At 39.4% G+C, this 21,729-nt stretch overlaps 1 pseudogene; it reads left to right on the top strand.

Annotated features, from left to right (window-relative positions):
- Nucleotides 1-17,304: 17,304 nt before the first annotated feature.
- LOC107545774 (kynurenine--oxoglutarate transaminase 3 pseudogene) lies at nucleotides 17,305-18,701 on the top strand (annotated as a pseudogene).
- The last annotated feature ends 3,028 nt before the right edge of the window (nucleotides 18,702-21,729 follow it).

Consider the following 21,729-nt stretch of genomic DNA (forward strand, 5'->3'; position numbering starts at 1 on the left):
CATGTTCAATGAGGAAATTGGTATGATCACTTCTTTAGAAAGGGTACAAATTGAACATCAATGCAGAAAGTAGCTAAGAGAGGAGATCTTAAAAGTTCTCATCACAAGGGGGAAAATGTGTCACATCACAAGGGGAAAAATATGTGAGGTGATGGATGTTAACTAAACTGATTCTGGTAGTCATTTCACAATATATACATGTATCAAATCATTATCTTGCACACCTTAAAATTATACAATGTTATATGTCAACTATACCTCGATAAAACGGGGAGTAACCATCAGTACACCCATAAATGCACGGGTGCCCCCCCCACACACAACTGACAGAGAGATGATAGAACAAAAAGAAGACAGTGGGATATGACCAGTTCCTGTGAAGATTCAGAACAACCCTTGCCTTTGTTCCTCCTTTCCTTCCATAAATAGGGGTTTCAGGCTTACCGTGAGCCAGGCACTAAACTGTGGCAGGGAGGTCAGATAAAAAAATAAAAAAAAAATTATCAAACCATAGTGCCTTCCCTCAGGACATCGCACTCCCCTAAAGCTCAGACTACCCATACAAATAACAGAAATGCCAGCAGAGGGCTGTAGATGCTATGTGAATGGACCACAGTGGCTAAGGAACTTCATCTGCCCAGCACATATTCTCTTCCTCCTGGCTCCTGCCCATGCACCTTCTTTGAGTAAAAAAAAGCTTTTTTTTTCTGTGAAGGCAGCATTGGCTGGACCTGAGCAGTTGTACATGATAGAGCAACCCAAATTGTGGAACTGACTGAGTCGCTGTGGGGTGTGAGGCAGTAAGAACTTTCCCATTGCTGGCTGGAAAGCACCCCAAGATGGCTGAGAAGCAAACACACAGACAAGTACCACACCAGCTTGCAAAGTCCAGCCCTCTGTCCCTAGACAGGGTTAGTTTCAGCAAAGGAAAAGGACAGAGAATTAGGAAAAGGCTGCTGTATGGCTGGTGCCTGACCAAAGTGATCACTGTCACTGCTGTTAGGAGCCATCTCTGGGGGAGGGCAGGTCTGGGTTACTTGTAGTGGGGGTGGGGGCAGATGAGCTGTGCCTCGCTGTTCCAGGTGGCCATCCAAGGAGGGACTGGAAGAGGCATAGGCTAAGGGGTAAGTCATGATTGCTGGAGGTTAAGGGGATGTGGGGATGATAAGAACTTCTCAGCCCATTGTTAGGGGAATGAAATGACAAGGGGGGCCAATTCAAGGGCCAGGACTCCACAAGATCTCCTTCCCTGCCTTTGACTTACAGCCCAGAGAGCCAATGGAGATCAGTGAAACAGCAGGAGGAAGAAGTTCAGGGAAGTCGTGCTGTGGCCAGCAAATCCCCAAACCTGTCAATCCTGAAGACAATCTCTAGGCCCCTGAACCTCCAGCAACAGGAATAAGGCTGCTAAAGTGACCAGGAGAGCAGCTAAGGGATTGCTCTCCAAGTCCTTCCTCACAGAGGTCTCCATGGGGCTCTCCCTCCCTCCCCTTTTTGTTGTTGTTAATTCCTGGTCAGTTTCTGCTATCTGCAGTCAAAAGTGTTCTGACTAGCAGGCACTGTGACAGAGGCACAAAATGAAAAGCCCTGTGGAGCTTCAGTGGAGGGAGAGGTTCATTTCTTGCAGGAGGAAATGTTATTCATTCCATTCACTCAGTGATTCCACAAGTATTTATGGAGGACCTACAGTGTACAAGACATTCTCCTAGTCAGAGAGTCTTTGCACTCAGGAAGCTTATTGTCTGGTGGGGAAGACAGACAATAAACACGTCAGAAAGTGTAGAAGTACTTAAAGGTTCCTACAAATGCCTTTAGAGAAATAAACAAGATTATTTCGTACATATTACCTAGAACCCAAGAGAAGTGTCAAACTTCAGGGATGGCCTTTGTGAAGACAATGACAAGTGGCCAGTTCTGCTAGGAACCAGGGGAATGCCTGCCCAGCAGGGACAACTGCAATTCCCTTGGCTCTGTGGCAGCATAGAGGGGCACCAGAGAGGCAGAAAGGATGCCAGTATGGCCGGAGCCCAGTGAAGGAGGGGATGGAGGGAACAGAGGAAGGGGTAGTGGTGGGAAGGAGCCATGATGAAGAGGTTTTTTGGTGTTGTTGGGCTTTTTGTTGTTGTTGTTTTCTGGGTTTGTTTTTTTTTTCACCCAAAGTGCTCTGAGGAGCCAGAGAGACAATGGAATCAAGGGAGTGCCGTGATCTAATTATATCAGATAATTTTTCTCTGGCTGCTCTCTGTGGATCATATTACAAGTGGGAAGGACACAAAGGAAAGTATGGAGACCAATTTGGACCCTCTTTCAGTAGTCCAGCTGAGAAATGGCAGTGGCTTGGCCCAGACTGGCAGCACAAATTTGGAGAGTAGTGCATGGGTTCACATGTTATTTTGGAAAGAGGAGAGGCACCACTTGCTGATGGATTGAGGGCAGTCAGTGAACAAACTTAATAAATGAATGATCACTATGAGAGTATTTCCTTGCAATTCTTGAACATGGAGGTGTTACGTATGGTCACAGACAATACGAGGAATGGGTGTGGCAGATGCGGAGAAGGGAGAAAAAAAGTTGGAGGGAGGTGTGAGTGTCAAGAGCTCCTATTTGTGCATGTTAAGGGTCTGAAGTCTATTTGTTATCAAAGTAAGCTGAAGAAACAGAATTATCGAGACAACTGGAAACAGATACTGTGTAAAGCCATGAGCCTAGACAGGATCACCTAGAGAGAGTAAAGTCAGAAGCCGGTGCAGGGCTATTCCCTGAGAAAAGATAACATTTAGAAGTTGGGTTGAAAATGACAAGCCATCAGAAGAGACTGAGAAGGATTGCACAGTGAACAGGCCGACCCCAAACCTGACTTCTCTCCCAGGCCTTGAATGCATGGTCCAGCCTTAGTGTCCTCACTAAGTCCTGCTTTTGGTGCTCCTGGCTGCACGTGCATGGAAGTGGTTTAAACAGGACAACAAAGACCCTGTGTGCTAGTCTTTGGGCTTCTCTTTGTGTTCATTTCTCAGTGGAGCTTTAAAAAGAGATAGGTCCATAAAAATCCTGAAAGAAAACATAGGCAGTAAAGTCCCAGGCATCTCACATAGTGGAATTTTCACCTATACATCTCCTAGGGCAAGAGAAACAAAAGAAAAAATAAATGAATGGGACTACATCAAACTAAAAAGCTTCTGCACAGCAAAAGAAATCAGCCTCAAAATACAAAGGAACCCCACGGTCTGGGAAAACATACTTGCCAAGGATGCATCAGATAAGGGGCTAATTTCCAAAGTGTACAAAGAACTCATACAACTTAACAAGAGGAAGACAAACAGTGCAATTAAAAAATGGGCAAAGGACCTGAATAGACACTTCTCCAAAGAGGACATACAGATGGCTAAGAGGCATATGAAAAAATGGTCAACGTCGCTAGTCATCAGGGAGATGCAAATTAAAACCACAATGAGGTATCACTTCACACCTGTCAGAATGGCTACCATCAACAAATCAACAAATGACAGGTGCTGGCGAGGATGTGGAGAAAGGGAAACCCTGGTGCACTGCTGGCGGGAATGCAGACTGGTGCAGCCACTATGGAAAACAGTATGTAGGTTCCTCAAAAAATTAAAAATGGAGTTGCCTTTTGACCCAGTGATCCCACTTCTAGGAATATATCCTAAGAATCCTGAAACACTAATCTGAAAGAATATATGCACCCCTATGTTCATAGCAGCACAATTTACAATAGCTAAGATCTGGAAACAGCCCAAGTGCCCATCAGTACATGAGTGGCTAAAAAAGCTGTGGGACATTTACACCATGGAATACTATGCGGCTCTAAAGAAGAAGGATCTCGTACCCTTTGGGACAGTATGGATGGACCTGGAGAATATTATGCTAAGCGAAATAAGCCAGGCAGAGAAAGACAAACATCGCACGATCTCACTTATATGTGGAATCTAAAGACCATAATAAACTGATGAACAAAATAGATTCAGTGACCTAGAAGCATGGAACAGACTGACGAATCTCAGAGGGAAGGCGGGAGTGTGCGGGGAGAGATTAACCAAGGACTTCATATGCATATATGCATAACCCGTGGACACCGACAATAGTGTGGTGAAGGCCTGGGGCGGGGAGTGGGTGCGGAGTGGAAGGGGTCAATGGGGAAAAAAGGGGACATCTGTAATATTTTCAACAATAAAGATAAAATTAAAAAGAAGAGAGAGATAGGTTCAGATACGGACACATTGGAAGAGTGTTTGGAGCTGGCACTCTTCCATTTCATATGGCCCACCTCCTTCTTCTTACCAGGAGGAAGAAACAGAAACAAATAGAAATGCTGTTCAGAGAGCAGGGGAAAAGAGTAGAAAAGAATGGAAGAAGGTAAGGGGTGGAGCATACTCGTGGGGGGAGGGACAGATCAACTCTATATGCAAAAATGAATCAAAACACGGAGGAGGGGGATCTGCACAAAGAAGTCCCTTTCCATGAATTTCTCCTTGACATAGTTGTAGGAAGCATGCTCAGGGGAATAGAGAATAAAAACATAACTGTATTTTGGAGTGGGGAAATTTTCAATTCACACTGTTGCCCCAAATTCTGCTGAAAGAAAATAATCATGGTATACAGGCCAACCAAAAAGCAGCCTTAGGCTTTTATTTAGGAAGAATTGGAAAGTGTTTGGGTGTGCCTCTGTTATCTAACAAATAATAACAATGACTATTAAAGTGTCTTGAATAAATACAACACATTTAGCAAGTGGTCCTTTGGAGACAGGTATGCGTGGCAGAGAAGGAATGGGAATTGGACCTGTAGACATGAGAGCCCAGGACATGCAGGACATAGGCACGAGCATATTTATCACATGATTCATATTAGGCAAAGTAAGACCAAAGCAAGCACTCATCAGTTGGGAGATGACTGAAGGCATTTGTGGTGCAGTCATTTCATGGATTATTATGCAACCATTAACAAGTATGAGTTACATCTCTGTGGGATGATTTAGGGGGACCTCCAAAATAAGCTATTATTAAGTGAGAACAGCAAATTGCAGAGAAGGGAACAGTATAGAGTTCCACTTTTGTGGTGGGGTGGAAAAAGTTATGAGGTGTGATCTCATACTTTTTTGTCTGCCTGTTTGACATCTCCACCTGGACATTCTCAAACATTCAGCCTTAAATGACAAAATTGGAACTCCTGAGCTTCTTTCACCTTCTGCCCTCTACTCTCCCTAATTTTGTTCCTCCCACAAAAGGCTTCCGCTTCTCAATGAATAGCATCATCGTCTGTCCAGGTATTCAAGTGCAATAAAAATAGAGAGACACCATTATTTCCTTCCTCTCCCATTCCCACATCTTCCTCTGGCCACTATCTCATCCTTCAGCAATCCCTATACCCTTTACCTCTCAAACACCACTGGAACCTCTCCACCTCCACTGGAGTCCACCATTATGTCTCCCGTGGGTTCCTTCCATAGCCTCCTAACTAGTCGCCCGCTTCGACCAAACTCCCTTCCCCAGCCAGCAGCCAGACTGCTCTTTCTGAAAAATGAATGGTGCCTTTCCCTTCCCCTACACAGAACTCCAGAAGGGCTCCCCATTTCACTTCAAGTAAAGTGCAAACTCCTCAACATGGCTTAAATATAACGAGCTGCATGTCCTGGCCCTTGCCAACCTCGTCATTGTCACCTTTCTATATCCTGGTCCTTGTGGGCCTTCTCAGACAGGATATTCTGAATACCCCAGGATCCAAGCTCAAGCCTTCCTGAGGTCTTCCATCAACCTGAAACTGCCTTTCTCCATCTTTTTAAAATCATGAACAGATTTTTTAAGCGTACAGAAAATTACAGTGAGTCACAGAACACGCATCCCAGTAACACATCACTCAGAATGAACAACAAAACACTTGTCTTATTTTTATCTCAGATGTTGAGATATTTATGGCAATAAAACAATACAAAATACAGCTACCATCCCCTTTGGAGCCCTCCCCAATCCCATTCCTTTCTGTTTCCCCCCACTCCATGGGGCAGACACCTAGGTCACTTCTGAGTGTGGTTAAAGGCAGGAGACAAGCAAGTCCTTGATTTGTCTCTCTAATTCCTTTTTTTCTCTCTGTCCCTTTCCCCTTGCTCCTTCCCTGAGGTTGAGAATTCCGTTGACCCTTTGCTCTTCAACTCTCAGAAGCAGACAGGGCCCACAAAAGGGACCATCATTGGTGATATTTGTGCTTAGGATGGTCGTGAGAAATGAAGAAGCCTATACTCCCAGCAGTTCTTGCATATGCATACATTGCTGGGCCTAAATTCCTCAAAGAAGATGGGCCTTGGAGTTAAATGGGTATGTAGTCAGGATTCCAGAGCAAACTACTTAACCACTCTGAGCCTCAGGATATGCTTTGAGTTTGAACTTTGGAAACCCTATTAAGGTTCTTAGGACTTTTCTTTTTTTAAATTAAATTTATTGGGGTGACATTGGTTAATAGGATTATGTAGGTTTCAAGTATACAATTCCATAATACATCATCTGTATATTGTATTGTGTGCCCACCACCCAAAGTCAAATCTTCCTCCGTCACAAGTTACTAATAAAGGATAAAGGGCGTCAAGATGAACCCAAAGAGGCCGACACCAAGACCCACAACAATTAAAATGCCAAAGGTCAAAAAGCAAGACAGAAACTTAAAAGCTGCAAAAGAAAAAAAAGAAAAAAAAGAAAAAAAAAGACAGTTACCTACAGGAAAGGTCCCATAAGATTGTCAACAGGTTTCTCAACAGAAACATTTCAGGCCAGAAAGGATTTGCATGAAATATTAAAAGTGATGAAAAGCAAGGACTTACAACAAAGACAACTTTAGCCAGCAAGGTTATTATTTAAAATTGAAGTAGAAATAAAGAGCTTCCTAGACAAGAAAAAGCTAAAGGAATTTGTTCCTACCAAACCAGTATTATAAGAAATGTTAAAGAACCAACTTGAAGAAGAAGAAAAAGGAGGAGGAGGAGGAGGAGGAGGAGAAGAGGAGGAGAAGGAAAAAGAGAGAGAAACATAGTTAAAATGTTAAAATGTCAATAAGTATCTAGCTAACAATAATCACTTTAAATTTAAATGGCTTGGGGACAGAGAAACAAGATGGTGGTGTAGGTAGCAGCTGTACCACCCGCCTCCCGCAACCACATCAAAATTACAACTAAAACACAGAACCACCATCACTCAGAGCCTCCTGAAATCTGGCTGAACAGAAGCCCCACAGCCAGGGTACTGAAGAAGCGTGGAGGCTGGCAGGAGGGACGGAGACGTGGGCGGATCGGGGCTGAATCACAGAGACTTGGCCCCGGGCCCACACCCGGTGCCATGGTTTAAACCCGGGAGAGACATCTCGGGGTGGAGGTTTCCCAGAGGACAGGCCCCCATCCCAGGGCTCCAGGGCCAGGAAGAGCGGTCCCACAACTGCGGGCTACGAAGCCAGCGGGGACTGTGGCTGAGGGTCGCGGAGGCTGCGGGAGTCCCAGGCAGCTCCTCTTAAAGGGCCCGCGCACAGACTCACTCAGACGCGCTCCCTCTGAGCCCCAGGGCCGGGCAGCAGCTTAAAAGGAAACTGGGACATTTGGGAAGGAACTAACCTGCCTGAAATCCAGGCAAGAGGTGGAGAGGCAGCTTTCTCGCAGGCAGAAGAGCTGGCAGAGGCCATTGCTCCTTTGGTGAGCCCTCCCCACACACAGCCGGCAGGCAGGCACCATATTTGAATCACCAGAACCTGACTCCCACCTTTGGCCCCACCCCAGTGATTCCTGGAGGCCCCGCCCCTCCCTACCTGCAGGCTCATCCAAGCCATTTCCAGTGGCTTTTCTATGCAAGTGGCCTCTCGAGCCTCATGCTTAGAACTTTTGTAAAATCTCTCAAACAAGCAGCAGCGTGCCCCATACAGCTTCGTAAGTAGCCCCAGGCCTGGCACTAGTGGCAGCCTGCGTTGGTTCATACGTTGGCCTTTCCTGGGCAATACCAAGTCCAGCACAAGTAGCAGCCAACTACGGTTTGCTGAGTAGCTCATGCTGGCTGGCCCTGGGAAAGGCACTGGCAGAGGCTGACTTGGCACCTCCCCCAAGGCCCCAGAGACAGTGCACCTGGTGGTCAGACTCGACCACGCTGGATTACAACCCTACCACATCCACAAGTGACACACTCAAGGGGCCCACTTGGTGAATACCAAAGCCCCATTAAAGTAAATCCTGCTCCATAGAGGTGTCTCCAGCACAGCAGCTCTTTGGCTGTAGTTGCAGCTGGTCCTCACAGCTGATTGGCCGGGTGGGTCAATTCCTCCCAGTGACACCAACAGCAACCTAGGCTCAACTACAACAGGACAGTGCACACAGCCCACACATGGGAGCACCTAGAAGGCCCAGCTCAGCTGACTGGGGAGGTGAGCCATGGGACCCTACAGGACACCTACTACACAAAGCCACTCTACAAATTCCAGGAGACATAGCAGCTCTACCTAATACACAGAAACAAGCACCTGGAAGCAGACAAAATGTGGAGGCAAAGAAACATGCCAGAAAGGAAAGAACAGAAGAAATCTCTAGAAGAGGAATTAAATGAAATAGAGCCAAGCAAGCTAACAGAAACAGAGTTCAGAATTTTGTTTATAAGGATTTTTAAGCAGACTATTAGGGAAATAACTGAGAAAATTGATAACATAAAAAAGTACCAATTTGAAATGAAGGCTACACGAACTGAAATAAAGAATAATTTATAGGGGATCAACAGTAGAGTAGAGGATGCTGAGAATCAAATCAGCAATTTGGAACATGAGGAAACAAAAAACACCCAACCAGAAGAGCAAAAAGAAAAAAGAATCCAGAAATATGAAGATAGTATAAGGAGCCCCTGGGACAATTTCAAGAGGCCCAACATTTGCATTATTGGGGTGCCAGGAGGGGAAGAAAGAGAGCAAGAAATTGAAAACCTATTTGAAAAAATAATGACAGAAAACTTCCCCTACCTGGCGAAAGAAATAGACTTACAAGTCCTGGAAGCACAGAGGGTCCCAAACAAGAAGAACCCAAAGAGGCCCACAGCAAGACACATCATAATTAAGATGCCAAAGGTTAAAGACAAAGAGAGAATCTTAAAAGCAGCAAGGGAAAAGCAGTTAGTTACCTACAAAGGAGCACCCATATGACTGTCAGCTGATTTCTCAACAGAAACCTTGCAGGCCAGAAGGGAGTGGCAGGAAATATTCAAAGTGATGAAAAACATGGAACTACAACCAAGATTGCTCTACCCAGCAAAGCTATCATTTAGAATTGAAGGTCAAATAAAGAGCTTCACAGATAAGAAAAAGCTAAAATTGTTCATCACCACCAGACCAGCACTACAGGAAAAGTTGAAGGGTCTTCTTTAAGAAGAAGCTAATGAACAAAGGAATCTGACGAACTAAATAGATCCAGAGACACTGACGCATGCAACAGACGATCATATTTCAAAGGAAAGAGGGAAGGGGGGTGAAAGAGATTAACAAAAGAAGTTATATGCATAACCCATGTACACAATTAACGAGGTGAGTCCTGGGGAGGAGGTGGAAGTGAAGTGGAGGGGGTCAATTGGGAGGAAAAATGGGACACCTGTAATACTCTCAACAATAAAGATAAATTTAAAAAACACGTAGATACAGAATAAAATAAAATAAAATAAAATTCGTCTGTGAAGCCATCTGATCCAGGGCTTTTGTTTGCTGGGAGTTTTAATTTTATTTCATTTTATTTTTATTACTGTTTCTATTTTATTGGTTGTTATTTGCCTATTTGTGTTCTGCTTCTTCCTGATTCAGTTTTGGAAGGTTGTATAATTTTGTATTCTGCTTCTTTACTGAATTCGTTTATCAGTTCTAATAATATTTTTGGTGACGTCTTTAGGGTTCTCCACACATAGCATTATGTCATTTGCAAATAATGACAGTTTTACCTCTTTCTTTCCAAGTTGGGTGACTTTTATTTCTTCTTGTATGGTTGTTGTGGCTAGTACTTCTAATACCTTGTTGAATAAATGCCGTAAAAGTACACATTTTTGTCTTGTTCTTGATATTAAGAAAATATTTTTTGCTTTTCTTTGCTCAGTATGATGCTTAGCTATGGGTTTGTCATGTATTGCCTGTATTATGTTGAGTTTATTCTCTCTATTGCCACTTTTCTGACAGTTTGTTTTTCATAAATATATGCTGAAATTTGCCAAATGCTTTTTCTACATCATTTTATATAATTGTATGATTTTTGTCTTTCATTTTGTTTATGTGGTGTATCATGTTAACTGGTTTGCAGATATTGAAGTAAACTTACTTGCCACAAATTAATCCCACTTGATCATAGTGTGTGATATTTTTAATGTATTGTTGAATTTAGTTTGGTAATATTATATTGAGGATTTTTACATCAATATTTATGAGGGATATTGGCCTATAATTTTTTTTTTTTTTTTTTTTTGGTAATGTCTTTGTCTGGTTTTGGAATCGGAATAATTCCGGCCTCATAAAATGAGCTTTGGAGCTTTCCCTTTTCTTGATTTTTTGGGGGAACTTTTGAGGATAGGTGTTAATTCTTTGGATGTTAGGTCAAATTCACCTGTGAAGCCATCCAATCAAGGACATTTGTTTGTTGGGTGTCTTTTGATTCCTGATTCAATTTCATTAGTAGAAATCAGTCTGTTCAGATTTTCAATTTCTTCTTTATTCAGTCTTGGATGATTGTATGATTTTAAAATTTTATCATTTCTTCTAGATTGTTGAAATTGTTGGCATAGGATTGCACATAGTATTTTCTTATAACCCTTTGTATTTCTGAGGTGTCAGTTGTCAGATCTCCCTTTCATTTCTGATTTTATTTGGATCATCTCTCTTTTTCTTGATGAGCCTGATTAACCAATTTTCTTTATCTCTTCAAAGAACCATCTCTTGGTTTCATTAATCATTTGTGTTGTCATTTAGACTCTATTTTATTTATTTTCACTCTGATCTTTATTATTTCCTTCCTTCTACTCACTTTGAGCTTTGTTTGTTCTTTTTCTAGTTCCTTTAGGTGTAAAGCCAGATTGTCTGTTTGAGATTTTTCTTCTTTCTTGAGGTAGGCCTATGTATTTCCTCTTAGTACTTATTTCCTTGCTTTCCATAAATTTAGGGTCATTGTGTTTTTATTTTCATTTTCTAAAGTCATCTTTCTTATTTCTTTCTTTATCTCAATGTTAACTCCTTCATCATTTATTAACATGTTATTTAACCTTTATGTGTTTATCTGTTTTTAAGTTTTTTTATGTAATTGATTTCTAGTTTCATACCATTGTCATCAGAGAATATGCCTGATATGATTTCAGTCTTTTTAAAATTTATTGAGACTTCTCTTGTGTACTAACATGTGGTCTATCCTGGAAAATGTTTCACCTGCAGTTGAATAGAACATATATTCTGCTCTTTTGTAGTGATATGCTCTAAAAATATTAACTAAATCCACCTAGTCTAGTGTGTCATTTAAGGCCATTGTTTCCTTGTTGGTTTTATGTCTGAAAGACCCATTAAGAACAATGGAGTGTTATTGTTCACTACCATGACTTTGTTACTGTTGATCTCTTTCTTTATGTCCACCAATATTTGCTTTAGGTGCTCCTATATTGGGTGCATAAACGCTTAAGAGGGTTATATTTTCTTGCTGGATTGATCCCTTTATCCATATATAATGTCTTTCATTGTTTACAAGTCTATTATTTCTGTTATAAGTATTGCTACTCCAGCTTTTTTTGTTTCCTTTTGCATGAAATATCTTTTTTCCAGTCCTTACTTTCAGTCTGTGTGTGGGTTTCAATATGAAGTGGGTTGCTTGTAGACAGCCTATGTATGGTTTATGTTTTCTTATCCATTCATTTACCCTATGACTTTTGAATTTGCACTCTTTTTCATATTGGTTTTTTTTTTTTTTTTCGTTTTGGATTAAATTTATTAGGGTGACCTTTGTTGATAAAATTACATAGATTTCAGGAGTACAATTCTATAATACATCATATGTATATTTAATTGTGTTTATCACTACAAGTTAAGTCACCGTCCATCATAATTTAATCCCCCTTTATCCGGTTCTACCTCCCCCACCTCTCCCCTCTTTACCTCTGGTAATCACCATACTGTTGTCTGTGTCTATGAGGTATTTTTGTTTTGTTTTTTGCTTAATCCTTTCACATAGCCCTGCAACCCCTCTCCCTTCTGACAGCTGTCACTCTATTCTCGACCTATGAGTCTGTTCCTATTTTGTTTGTTAGTTTATTTTGTTCATTACATTTCACATATGAGTGAGATCATATGGTACTTGTCTTTCACTGACCGGTTTAACATAATGCTCTAACATAATGCTCTCCAAGTCCATCCATGCTGTCACAAAAGGTAAGATTTCCTTCCTTTTTATGGCCAAGTAGTATTCCATTGTGTAATGTATCACAGATTTTTTATCCATTCACCTCTAATGGACATTTGGGCTGCTTCCAAATTTTTGTTTTTGTAAGTAACACTGTAATGAATATATATTCTTTTGAATCAGTGCTTTGGGTTTCTTCAAATATATAGCAGTGGGTCATGAGGCAGTTTATTAATTTTTTGAGGTAACTCTATACTACTTTCCACAGTGGCTGCAATACTTCATTCCCACCAACAGTGCACAAAAGTTCCCTTTTCTCCACATCTTCGTCAGCAATTGTGGCTTGTTGATTTGTTGATGGTAGCCATTCTGACAGGTGTGAGGTGATATCTCACTGTGGTTTTAATTTACATTTCTCTGATAATTAGTGACATTAAGCATTTTTTCACATATCTATTGACCATCTGTATGTCTTTTTTGGAGAAGTGTTTATTCAGGTACTTCACCCATTTTATAATTGGATTGTTTGGGTTTTTGGTGTTGATTTTTATAAGCTTTTCATAAATTTTGAATATTAACCCTTTATCAGATGTATCATTGGCAAATATGTTGTCAATTTCAGTGGGTTGTCTTTTCATTTTTCTGATGAATTACTTTGCTGTACAAAAACATTTTAGTTAGATGTAGCCACTTTTGTTTATTTCATCTTTTGTTTCTCTTGCCCAAGAAAATGTATCAGAAAAAAATATTGCTAGGAGAAATGTCTGAATTTTACTGTTTCCTTCGATGACTTTTATGGTTTCGAGTTAAACATTTAAGTCTTTAATCCATTTTGAATTTATTCTTGTGTATGGTGTAAGAAGGTGATCTAGTTTCATATTTTTTTGCATGTATCTGTCCAATTTTCCCAACACCATTTATTGAATAGACTATGTTTAACCCATTGTATTTTTCTGCCTCCTTTGTCAAATATTAATTGACTATAAAGGCTTGGGTTTACTTCTGAGCTCTTTATTATGTTCCATTGATCTACATGTCTGTTTTTGTGTCAGTACCATCTTGTTTTAATTAATATGGCTTTGTGGTATAGTTTGATATAAGATAGCATGATTCCTCCAACTTTGTTCTTTCCCAAGATAGCTGTGGTTATTCAAGGTCTTTTGTGGTTCTCTATAAATTTTTGGAATATTTGCTCTATTCTGTGAAATGTGCCATTGGTATCTTGATAGGAATTGTGTTTTATCTGTATATTGCTTTGGGTAGTATGGACATTGTAATGATGTTAATTCTTCCTAACCATGAACATGGTATGTGCTTCCAATTATATGTACTTTCTTCAATTTTTTTCTTTTTTTTCTTATAATTTTCCAAATACAGGTCTTTTACCTATATGGTTTAATTTTTTCTTAGGTATTTTATTTTTTGAAGTAATTGTGAATGGGTTTGTTTTCTTAGATTCACTTTCTGATAGTTAATTATTGCTGTATAAAAATGCAACTGATATCTAGATATTTATTTTGTATCCTGCTACTTTACTGAATTCATTTATCAGTTCTAATAGTTGTATTTGTTGTTGTTGTTGTTTTTTGTTTTTGTGGAGGTTTTTGGTAGTATCTTCAGGGTTCTCTATAGATAGTATAATGTCATCTGAAAATAATGACAGTTTTACTTCTTCCTTTCCAATTTGGATACCTCTTTTTTTTCATGACCATTTATACCCTTTATGCCCTCTTCCACTTCCACCTTGCCTCTGCAATCACCACACGGTTGTCCATGTCCATGAGTTCTTTTTCTTTTTTGCTATTTGGGGTATTTTGTGGTTCTATATAAGTTTTTGAAACATTTGTTCCAGTTCTGTGAAATATTCCATTGGTATCTCGATAGGAATTACACTGAATCTGTAGATTGCTTTGGGTAGTATAGAAATTGTAATGATGTTAATTCTTCCTGTCCATGAGCACAGTATATGCATCCACTTGTTTGTATCTTCCTCGTTTTTTTCTTCAGTGTCTTATAATTTTCCAAGTACATTCTTTTACATTCTTAGTTAAATTTAGTTCTAGGTATCTTATTCTTTTTGAAGCAGTTGTGAATGGGATTTTTTACTTTTAGTTTCCCTTTCTAAGAGTTCATTATTGGTGTATAAAAATGCCATCAGTTTCTGGATATTTATTTTATATCCTGCCACTTTACTGAATTTATTTACCAGTTCTAGTAGTTTTTTTGGTGGAATCTTTAGGGTTCTCTATATATATCATGTCATCTGCAAATGATGACAGTTTTACTTCTTCCCTTCCAATTTGGATCCCTTTTATTTATTGTTCTTGTCTGATTGCTGTGGCTAGGACATCAACTCCTATGTTGAATAAGAGTGGTGAAAGTGGACATCCTTGTCTTGTTCCCGATCTTAAGGGAAATTATTGTTGATTTGCCCATTGAGTATGATGTTTGCGGTGCATTTGTCATATGTTCCCTTTATTCCACATTGCTGATAGTTTTTAAATCATAAATGGGTGCTGGATTTTAACAAATGCTTTTTCTGCTTCTATTGATATGATCTTTGATTTTTATCTTTTCTTTTTTTTATGTGGTGTATCACCTTTATTCATTTGCAAATATTATGCCAACCTTGCATCCTTGGAATAAATCCCACTCTATCATGATGTATGATCTCTTTAATATGTTACTGGATCTGTTCTGCTAGTATTTTTTTTTCCTTTGGACAATTTTAGCACCTATGTTCATCAGGAATATTTGCCTATAATTTTCTGTCTTTGTAGTGTCATTATCTGATTTTGGAATTAGGATAATGCTGGCCTCATAAGGTGAGTTTGGGAGTCTTCCCTCCTCTTAAATTTTTTGGAGTGATTTGAGAATATAGGTGTTTATTCTAGTTTGAATGTTTGGTAAAATTCGCCTGTGAGGGCATCTGGTCCAGGACTTTAGTTTGTTGGAAATTTTTTTTATTACTGCTTCAATTGCACTGGTTGTAATCTCATTTATATTCTATGAATATTCTTGATTCATTTTTTGAAAACTGTATATTTTATGGAATTTATCAATTTCTTCCAGATTGTCAAATTTGCCGGCATATATTTGTTCGCTGTGTTTTCTTACAATCCTTTCCACTCCTTTGGTTTAGTTGTTACTTATCCTTTCTCATTTCTATTTTTTTTTAATGGGTCCTCTTGTTTTCTTTCTTGGTGAGTCTGGTTAAAGGTTTGTCAGTCTTGTATGTCTTTTCAAAGAACCAGGTCTTCGTTTCATTGACTTTTTGCATTATTTTAGACTTCTTTTTTTATTTCTGTTTTATTTTTTATTATTTTCTTCTATTCAATTTGGACTTTGTTATTTTTTACTCAAGTTCCTTTTAGTGTAAAGTTAAATTGTCTATTTAGATTTTTCTTGTTTATTGAGATAAGTTTGTAATGCTATGAATTAGCAATCAGACAAGAAGAAAGCATAAAAGGCATCCAAAGTGGAAAGCAGGAAGTAAAACTGTCATTATTTGCAGATGACATGATGTTGTACATAGAAAATCCTAAAGACTCCACCAAAATTCTACTAGATTTATTAAATGAATTTAGCAAGGTAGCAGCATACAAAATTAACATCCAGAAATTGATGGCATTTTTATACACCAATAATGAACTCTCAGAAAGAGAAACTAAAAAAACAACCCCATTTACCATTGCAACAAAAAAATTAAGATACTTAAGAATAAAGTTAACCAAGGAAGTAAAAGACCTGTATACTCAGAGAACTACAGGACGATACAAAAAGAAATAGAGGAAGATATAAACAAGTGGAAGAACATACTATGTTCATGGACTGGAAGAATTTACATCACTAAAATGTCCACAATACCAAAAACAATCTAGATTCAATGTAATCCTTATTAAAGTTACAAGGGCATAATTCACAGATCTAGAACAAATACTCCAAAAATTTACATGAAACCAAAAACCCCCGAATAGCGACAGCAATCTTGAGAAAGAAGAACAAAGTTGGAGGGATCACAATACCAGATATCAAGTTTTACTACAAAGCCACTGTAACCAAAACAGCCTGGTACTGGAACAAGAACAGACATATAAATCAGTGGTGCAGAATACAGAACCCAGATATCAACCCAAGCCATTATGCTCAATTAGTATTTGACAAAGGAGGCAAGACCATACATGGAGTAAAGACAGCCTCTTCAGTAATGGTGTTGGGAAAACTGGACGGGTATCTGCAAAAAAAGAAAAATGAAACTAGACAACCAATTTACATTATACACAAAAATAAACTCAAAATGGATAAAAGACTTAAATGTAAGACATGAAACCATAAAAATCCTAGCGAAAGCGTAGGCAGCAAAATCTCAGACATCTCGCATGTTTGTTGATACATGGCCGAGGGCAAGAGAAACATAGGAGAAAATAAACAAATGGGACTACATCAAAATAAAGAGCTTCTGCACAGCAAAATAAACCATCAACAAAACAAAAAGGAAGCCCATCGTATGGGAAAACATATTTGCCAATGACATATCTGATGAAGGGTTAATATCCAAAATATATAAGGAACTCATACAACCTAGCAAAAGGAAGACAAACAGTGCAATTAAAAAATGGGCAGAGGCCCGCACCTCCACCTGCCCAGTCCAGTCCCTGACCCAGGCAGTCCTCACAGCCAATAGGCGCCCTGAGTCCAGACCCCACAGGCTACCAGGGGCTACATCCACATGCGCCTTCACCCGCCCCCAGACTCCCTCCAGCTCCACACCGTTCCGCCTCCCTGCCCATTCCCGCCAGGTCCCATCCAGCCCGCGATCTGGGCTGCCCGTCAGCCAATCCACACTCTCGACTCCATTCCTACGTCCATCCCCGCGGGGTCTTCACCCCACCTCCGAATCCCTGGCGGGACTTGACTCCAGGAGGCAGGGTTGGAGCTTGAAGGAGCATGTTTTTGGCTCAGAGGAGACTCTATTCCCTTGGCAGTAGAGCTAAATTTCTGAAGACAACTCATTCGTCAAAAATCTTCAGACTCTCCACCTCTGCTAAAATGTCTTTGAAATTTAAAAATGCAAAATGAATTGAAGGCTTTGATAGTGATGTGTGGATTGAATTTATCAAATTGGCCGCAGACCCCTCTGTTGTGAATCTTGGCCAAGGCCTTCCAGGTATATCCCCTCCTCCATATGTGAAGGAAGAATTATCAAAGATTGCGGCAATTGATAGCATGAATCAGTATACACGGGGCTTTGGTCATCCATCACTTGTGAAAGCTCTGTCCTGCTTATATGAAAAGTTTTATCAAAAGCAAATCGATCCAAATAAAGAAATTCTTGTAACAGTAGGAGCGTATGGCTCTCTTTTTAATGTCATTCAAGGATTAATTGATGAGGGACATGAAGTCATAGTCATAGTACTTTTCTATGACTGCTATGAGCCCATGGTGAGAATGGCTGGAGCAACACCTGTTTTTATTTCTTTAAGATCTAAACCTATTGATGGGAAAAAAATGGTCTAGTTCTGACTGGACTTTGGATCCTGAAGAACTGGCAAGTAAATTTAATTCCAAACCCAAAGCCATTATACTAAATACTCCACATAACCCCATTGGCAAAGTGTACACCAAAGAGGAACTCCAACTAATTTCTGACCTTTGCATCAAATATGACACACACTGCATCAGTGATGAGGATTATGAATGGCTTGTATATACTGGAAATAAGCATTTAAAAATAGCCACTTTTCCAAGTATGTGGGAGAGAATGGTAACAGTAGGAAGTGCTGGAAAGACTTTCACTGTAACTGGCTGGAAGTTTGGCTGGTCCATTGGTCCCTACCACTTAATAAAACATTTACAGACAGTTCAGCAGAACAGCCTCTATACCTGTGCAACTCCTTTACAGGAAGCCTTGGCTCAGGCTTTTTGGATGGACATGAAGTGCATGGACGACCCAGAGTGTTACTTTAATTCTTTGCCAAAAGAGTTAGAAGTAAAAAGAGATCGGATGGTACATTTACTTGAAAGTGTTGGCCTAAAACCCATAGTTCCTGATGGGGGCTACTTCATCATTGCCGATATGTCTTTGCTAGATGCAGACCTCTCTGAAATGAAGAACAATGAACCTTATGACTATAAATTTGTGAAATGGATGACTAAAAATAAGAAACTCTCGGCCATCCTAGTTTCAGCATTCTGTAACAAAGAAACCAAATTACAGTTTGAGAAGTTTGTGAGATTTTGCTTCACTAAAAAAGACAGTACACTAGACGCTGCTGAAGAAATCATCAAGGCATGGAGTAGACAAAAGTCTTGATAAATGCCAACTGCTTTAATGTTTCTATTAGGTGACCTAGTATGGAACTGTTATTAGTACTGCCACTCACTGGATATTGCAAAACAAATAGTTCAGTACAGATGAAATTTAAAGAAATATTCCATTTTCCCCTAAATAAGTTAATCCTTAACAATATTCAAGAGATCTGATTTTTGTTTTTCAGTTGAAATGTATTCTGTTGAAACACTTTCAACTAGCATTTTATAAGAGTCAGTATAGCATTGTGGATAAGAACTGTGAGATGCCGGTTTCTGCTTAACCTCTGTGTACTTCAGTTTCCTCATCATAAAAGGGGAATAAAGATAGCATCTACATTAAAAAAGTAATAATAAAATAATAAAAATTAAAAATGGGCAAAGGACCTGAATAGACACTTCTCCAAAGAGGACACACAGATGGCCGAGAGACATATGAAAAAATGGTCAACGTCGCTAGTCATCAGAGAGGTGCAAATTAAAACCACAATGAGGTATCACCTCATACCTGTCAGAATGACTACCATCAACAAATCAACAAACAACAAGTGCTGGTGAGGATGTGGAGAAAAGGGAATCCTAGTACACTGCTGGTGGGAATGCAGACTGGTGCAGCCACTATGGAAAGTAGTATGGAGTTTCCTCAAAAAATTATAAATTGACCTTCCATTTGACCCAGTGATCCCACTTCTAGGACTATATCCTAAGAAACCCGAAACACCAGTCAGAAAGAACTTATGCACCCCTATCTTCATAGCAGCACAATTTAAAATAGCTAAGATCTGGAAACAGTCCAGGTGTCCATCAGCAGAAGAGTGGATAAAAAAGCTGTGGTACATTTATAGAGTGAAATACTGTGCAGCTTTAAAAAAGAAGGATCTCTTACCCTTTGGGACAGCAATGGATGAAAGTGAATAGTATTATGCTAAGCAACATAAGCCAGTCAGAGAAAGACAAGTATCACATGATCTCACTCATGTGGAATCTAATGAACAAAATCAACTGATGAACAAAATAGACCCAGAGACGTAGAAGCCTGGAATCCTCTGAGGAATCTCAGAGGGAAAGCGGGGGTGGGGGACTGGGTGGGGAAGGATTAATCAAAGAACTTACATGCTTATGTGCATAACCCATGGACACAGACAATACTATAGGGAAGGCCTGGGGGTGAGGTGGATGCGGGGTGGAGTGGAGAGCAGTTGAGGGAAAATTTAGTCCTGGCACAATACTCCATTTTGTTGAGATAATACTATTATCAAATCTTCTGGGTAGTTTTCTTGAGCACAGAAAATGGCATACTTTCATCTGTTGATCTGAAAGATCCTTGGATCTCAGGGAAAATAAATAAATAGGTCACAAAAATGTTCTAAGATCAGGAGAACTAAAGAAAAGCTGAATGAGGGGGTAAGCTAAGTGAGTTTAGGCTGGAAAATCAGGCAGGTGCCTAGAGTAAAATACATCCATAACCTGAGGTGTGAACCCAGAGGGTCGACTCCCTGATCCTACCAAATGTGAAATGACACTTTGCTCCTGGTTAGAGAGACAATGCCAGGCTTCCTTGAGCACCAGACGGGAAAGACACTGAGACTTCAAAAACAAGCTGAACAAGGGCATCCTCAGGACAGAGAGAAGTGGCATTAATAAGGAGTCTCTTGTGTTGGGTACTGAATGCATACCAGGCACTGTGAAAAACATTTACCATATATTCTCACTTCTTTTCATTCTTAAAAATATCCCTTTGTACAGATGAGGACCCAAAGCTAACGAAACAAACACAAAAAAGGTACAGCAACTTAACCAAGTTAAGCACAACTAAGTCATGGCCTGGGGCATATCTATATGCATAGCTTTACAAGATCACATCTGTAATTTGCCTAAGATTATGACAAAGAAGGGTGTTAGTTAAAAATTTCAGCGTAAGTTGGGAGGAGGATTCATTCCTAGAGAGAAAAATATCTGAAATGCTATGTAAAAACCTTCAGTCAAGACAGTATTTTGTTCTTGGTTCCAAGTACTTGTAATAAAAAAAAAATCTCTTATATTTGACGCCCTTTATCCTTTATTAGTAACTTAGAAAAAAATTAGATTTTTCTTGTTTATTGAGATAAGTCTGTAATGCTATGAATTTCCTTCTTAAAGATTGCTTTCACAGTGTTTCTTAAATTTTTGGTTTTTGTGTTCTCATTTTCATTTGTTTCAAGGTATCTTTTGATTTATTCTTGATCTCATTGTTAACCCATTCATTGTTTAGTATCATGTTACTTAGCCTCTATATTTTCCTGTGTTTTTTCTTGTGAGTGATTTCTAGTTTCATAACAGTGTAGTTACAGAAGATGCTTGATATGATTTTAATCTTCTTAAATTTATTGAGACTTGTTTTTTTCATACTAACAGGTGGTTTATCAAATAAAATTTTCCATGTGCACTTGAAAAGAATGTATATTCTGCTGCTTTGGGGTAAAATACTCTGAAAATACCCATTAAGTGCATCTGATCTACTGTGTCGTTTAAGGCCACTTTTTGTTGATTTTCTGTCTGGAAAATCTACCCATTGAGGTCAATGAGGTGTTAAAATCCCCTACTGTGACTGTGTTACAGTCAGTCTCTCCCTTTATGTTCATTATGACTTACTTTACATATTTAGGTGCTCCTTTATTTGGTGCATAAATGTTTATAGAAGTTATATTTTCCTGTTGGTTTGCTCCTATTATCATTATATAGTGTCCTCCTTTGTCTCTTATTAAAGCCTTTGTTTTAAAGCATATTTTGTCAGGTTTAAGTATTACTATCCAAGCTTTTTAAAATTTCCGTTAGCATGAAATATATTTTCCGATCATTTTTCTTTTAGTCAGTGTGTATCATTTGTTCTGAGGTGGGACTCTTGTAGATAGCATATATATGAGTCTTTTTTTTTTTTTTTTTTTTAAATCCATTAAGCTACTGTGTGTTTTTTAAAAATAGTCACCCGATGATGAGCTTCTTTTTTTTTTTTTTACTATTGATTTTAGAGGGAGGAGTAAGGGTGGGGGAGAGAGAGAGAGAGAGAG

Source organism: Miniopterus natalensis, chromosome X (genome assembly GCF_054644295.1).
Source record: "Miniopterus natalensis isolate mMinNat1 chromosome X, mMinNat1.hap1, whole genome shotgun sequence".
In the NCBI taxonomy this organism is placed as follows: Eukaryota; Metazoa; Chordata; class Mammalia; order Chiroptera; family Miniopteridae; genus Miniopterus; species Miniopterus natalensis.